Below are 5,782 nucleotides of genomic sequence, written 5' to 3'. Positions count from 1 at the left end.
TATGGGATTTAAACCAATAAGTTTGTCAATTGATAAGAAAGAAAACCTGATAAGTAAGTGTAGTCTGATATAACATGACATAATCGACAGAACAAAGAAGTGAACGATATGAAGGTTAACTGGTTAGTGTATATGGGTAGCATGTTCGGTTGGTGACTGAGTTTGAATCGACACAATCAAGTGAGATGGATACTGACAAAGATGTCATGTGCATTCCAGGTGGAAAACATGTAGTGGTAGGTGAATGGTGCATCGACGAGGTAGTTTCCAACTAGGTTGGTATTAAATGTCGACTGCAAAAAACACCGATCAGTTGTGAAGGATTGCGACTCAAAGGAGATCGAAGGGCATAGATTTTATTCTTTGACATCATGATCGAAGTAGGATATTTGATTGTCTTGTTGATGTGGAGGAACGAAACTGCTAGTAAATGTTCATAGGAAGATAAAAATAGGACAAAGCTTTTTGCTGAACTATTGTAGGTTGTTAATACAAGAAGATGAGATCTAATTTGATATGGATCGATGTCAGTGAAGAAAACCATAAGCATGTGAAGTTTAATTTTTGTTTTGGTGGGAAAGAAAGAGTACAAATGTGTAGATTGTAGATCTAAGAAGTGAAATGCTTGATGAGAGATTTATGATAAAGTGAATCTCTATGAGGCAAGAGTTGATCAGTTTGAGTGTGATAGAATAATATTGAAACGACTGAGTGTTGGAGAAGAATTGGTAAGATAGGTGTTACTGGCAAGGGTTAAGGTAACTGGTAAACTAATACAGAGTATAATAGTCTATTAAACCGACAGTGTCTGAACCGATAAGATAGCAATAGAGAGTGAAGGAGAGTAGATAGAGTGTGAGAGGAGATTCAACAAGGAAGAAATAAAGTTGCAAAGGATTGAGAGGATCGATAGAGAAAAGAAGTAGTGTGAGAGATAAGAGTTTAACTGACAAAGATAATTGTTTCCAAGTGCTACAAAACTCATTTGTAACCAAGTGTGTATCATTTTATTGATTTTATATCTCATTGATTTCACTAAGTGGGTGCTCAGTGCAGGGGTTGGCGCTCCTTGAGCTGGTTCTCAGAATAGAATAGGGGTTGGTGCTCCTTTGGGTAGATGCCCATAAATTTCTAGGGGTTGGTACCCTAAACATTGTAAACTGTTATTTCATTGTGAGGCTGGAGTGGAGCAGTAGATCTCCAGCAACATTTCTCACTGGGGTTTTTCCCACATTGGGTTTTCCTTGTATATCTAGTGCTATGTGATGTGCTCATGTGTGTGGTTGCTTGTTAGTGCTTTCATTATCCTACCAGTTGATGCTAAGAAGGAACATGAAAACAATACCAAGGCCAAGCATGCTATTCTCAGTGGACTGTCTGATAATGAGTTTGTTAAGGTTATGCACTTCTCATCCACCAAGGAAACTTGGGATAAGTTGAAAATATTATTTGAAGAAGATGTCAAGGTCAAGGAGGATAATTTGAAAACATTGAGAGGTCAACTTGAAGGCTCAAAGATGAAAGATAAAGAGAAGATTGTTGATTATCTTCAAAGAATTGATTAAACAGTGAACACTATTAGAGGACTTGGAGAGGATATAGATGGTGAACTCATTGTAAAAAAGGTGCTTAGATATCTCACATCTAAGTATGATATAAAGGTATCTGCAATAGAAGAAGCCAAGGATCTGAAAACCTTTTCAATGGATGAGTTATTTGGGTCCCTAACCACTTATGAGATGAGAACAACCGGTGAAGGAACTTCAAAGAAAGAGGCTCCTTTCAACTCCATCAAAAAGGGTAAGGAAGAAATTAATCATGGAGAATATAGTGAAGACTCGGACACAATGGTAGAAAAATTTGTAAGGAAGCTTAAAAGAGGATCTAATAAGTACAAAGGAAAATTACCTCTCAAATGTTTTAACTGTAGTAAAATAGGACACTTTGCTACAAAATGTCCCTATGGTGAGAATGCTGGAGAGGAGAAACAAAGCACTAGTAGACCTTTGGGTAAAGATAAAAATAAGAATGCCTCCCGACAAGATAGAAGAAGCTACTAGAAGTAGAAAAACCTGTATAATATTGAAGATGATGCCACAGATGAAGAAAGTGCCTCAGAAAATGACTGTTGTGAGGATGAAAGAGAAAGCAATCTCTTTATGGCACTAGATGATCTGGTTGACGAAGCTAATGAAGATGAAGATATTGAAGTTGAAGTGGAATTAGAAGGTGAGCTCATATGTTCTCTTGAGGAGTTGAGTAAAACAAGAAAGGAAATCAAGAAGGTTAAGTGTGTTGCTGCTGAAGAACAAGACCATTTGAAGCAATCCCTAGATGAGTCCAAGAAAATAATTTTTGATTTGGAACTCTAGTTGGAAGAGGCCAAGATGATATGTGAAGTTACATCCTCCAATTTAATAAAGAAAGAGAAGGAGCATCAGAATCTGGAAGAATAAATTGTAAGGCTCAAAAAGGAGCTTGAAAAGAGCAAAGATGAATTGAAGATGAGAAGTAAGTATGGGGGCAACACTGAAGCCTTGGACAAGATGTTGAGTAATTAGAAGCACTCAAAAGATAGTAGAGGTTTATGTTTTGAGAAGGACAAAGTTCAAATAGGAAAGACATATCTGATAGGGAAATACAATTTACTTCTTCAAGTGAGAGTAAAGAAAAACAAACCTTTACTAGTCAACAAAGCTACTAAGAAGAAAACCTATGTTGAAGTTGTAAGAAATTCACGTATGAACTAGAATGCTCTAAACTGGAAGGGTCACACATCATACTATAATGCAAACCATAAAGGAAATTTCAAAATTGATTAAGAGAAGCTCACTAAAGTTAATAGCATGAGAGGAAAACATCCAGTGAGACAAAGGTTTGCCAGTCCAATGCAACAAGATTGGTATGTACCCAAATTCCATGGTTACTATTACCAGTGTAATAAGTTTGGTCATAGAATTTCTAATTGTAGTTTGTTGCGTAAGCCTCCTACTAGTTTTGAAAGTACAAATTAATTTTCTACACTCTGAGAGATGAATGCCATTTGTTATCAATGTGATGGTTTTGGTCATAAGAGTTATGAATGTAGGAGAAGTCGGTTAGTATCCTACATAGTTTTTCAAGTTCATCTTTTAATATCAATGTGAAATGCTATCATTGTCAAAATGTTGGCCAAATTGCAAAGCATTGTAAAGTCAGGACTTCTAAGCAAAAAAAGTTAGTACCAGATCAGAAACTAAAAGAAAAACCGGAGAAGAAAATTGCAACTAACAAGAAGAAGGAAGCCAACCCGATTTGGGTTGAGAAGGGTAAGAATAAAGTAGAATCAAGTCCGATTATCTAGACTGCCCTACATGCAGAAAGAAGAAATTTATGGGTTGTAGACAGTGGATGTTCCAATCACATGATTGGAGACAAAAAGAAGTTCATCAGGTTTGATGATTGGAATGGAGGTTCAGTGAGATTTGGAGACAACTCTTCCATCAAGATAAAAGGAAAAGGTACTCTGAACATAGATGGGAAATTAAAAGCCCATGATGTATACTATGGAAGGACTAAAGCATAATTTCTAAGTGTGACTCAGATGTGTGATAAAGGATATAAATTCACATTTAACTCTACCAATTGTTAGATAAGAAAGGATAGTACCAGGCAGAAGATAAAATGACAAATGGAAATGTGTACAATCTGAAGGAATTCTTTGAGTCCCAATGCATGATGGGACAAGTAGATGAGTGTTGGCTATGGCACAAATGATTGGGCCATATAAATTTTGATAATTTGGTCAAATTAAGCAAGAAAGGATATGTGAGACATATACCACCAATTATGAAACCAACAAGTACTTTTTGTGATGAATGTATAAGAGGCAAGAAGACTAAGGTAACCTTCAAGAGAAAAGAACATAATACCTCAAGGCCATTAGAACTTGTGCACACAGATCTGTGTGGTCCAACTAGAACAAGAGCTTTATCCGATGAGAGATACTTCATGTAGTTCATTGATGATTTCTCAAGAATGACATGGGTCACTTTCCTACATGACAAATCACAAGCATATGAGAGATTCAAATTATTCCAAAAGATGGTTGAGAGGGAAATTAGATGCAAGCTGAAGTGTTTAAGATCAAACCAGGGTGGTGAGTTCACATAAAATGAGCTTGTATACTACTGTGAGAGACATGGAATTAGAAGACAATATTCAATCCCAAGAACACCACAACAAAATCATGTTGTAGAAAGGGAAAAATGGACTGTCAAGGAGATGGCAAGAACAATGTTGAATGTGGGAAAAATACTAGATACGTATTGGAAGGAATAAGTACATACTATTGTATATAAATTGAACCGGGTTCAACTGAGAACAAATAGAAAAATTACACCTTATGAACTATGGTATGAACGAAAGCCATCAGTTAAATATTTCAAATGTTTTGGAATTAAATGCTCCATCAAGAGAGACGAAGATAGTTTAGGTGGTTTTGATTCTAGGAGTGATGAAGATATCTTCTTAGGTTACTCTACTCACATCAAAGCCTACAAATGGTACAATAAAATATTGAGAAGAGTCATTGAAAGTGTGCATGTAAGAGTTGATGAAGATCTACATAAAGGAAAACAAGCACATTTAAACCGGTATGATGATTCATGTGATGAAGTTGTGTTGGCATATGTGCTGAGCATGATGACATGATGATATTGTATATTGTCATTGATGTCAATATGTTGAAGTATGAACAAGTATGAACCAGTATGTTGTAGAAAGAAAACTGGCAAAGAGAACTGATATGATGATGTAAACCGGTATTTGTGAAAAAGTGAAGCGGTATGTTTGATCAAGGTGAACTAGTACATTGGAATGAGAACCAATGAATGGAAGTTTTGTATCGGGGTTTCATTTTGCATGACTATTAGTTGGTAGTCTCAGCTTTAGGGTTCCTGGTTGATTCATTCCAAGATTGTGCGATTTAACCGATGACATCCTATGATGATTTAACATTGTATTGAAGACCAGATAAGTGTTGCCACACTAGCCTTATGCGCGTGAAGGATTTCCTTGAGGATCTTGCATGGATATTGATCCTATCTACCTCGGGAATGTGCAAAGTCTTTGTAAATGGTGGAGAGTGTGTGATGAGTTATCAACTTCCTGAAGTGGCAAAGAATGAACGTTGGAGAACGTCTTGAGATCTATTCAAGATTGTTGTATTCGATGCAGTGTGATTAATGGTAAGGATTGAACCGACTGGATTGTAAAACCTAAATGTTTAGGGTTTGGGGTTTATGCTACCAACCTATCTATTTCCTATAAGGTCGATGATGTTTTTCATTTTGAAGTTGTTGGCAAATGTTATGTGTGTATCCTAGTGAGTGATACTTGATTCTTGCCAAACTAGAGAAATGTACTGATACCTGCAGAGTGTGATTGCAGAAGAAAAGGAGCTAAAGTGGATCTGCCTTGGCATTGAGTGTTGTTATCAGATCAGTGTATTACCTATTGACTTTTAACCATTCAAGCAGTTCAAAAATCCCTTAACCGGGTAGCTTTAATTTCAGCAGTTTGAAAATCCCTTAACCGGGTAGCTTTAATAGGATTTTGTGTAAATCCTTTAACAGGGTGACTCAATTCAATGAGTTCTTCAAATCCTCTTGTGAGGTAACCTTTAATAGGGTTCTAACCTTTAATCGGGTATTTGGTCATCCCTTAACCAGGTGATGCCTAGCAGGATTGGTTCTTAGTAGAACCTATTGTAATAGTCTTTAACTGGACTAGGCTCCTAACA

This window comes from Cryptomeria japonica, chromosome 5 (assembly GCF_030272615.1).
Source record: "Cryptomeria japonica chromosome 5, Sugi_1.0, whole genome shotgun sequence".
Classification (NCBI taxonomy): domain Eukaryota; kingdom Viridiplantae; phylum Streptophyta; class Pinopsida; order Cupressales; family Cupressaceae; genus Cryptomeria; species Cryptomeria japonica.
The sequence above is the reverse complement of the archived record's forward strand: the minus strand, read 5'-3'. Positions refer to the sequence as shown.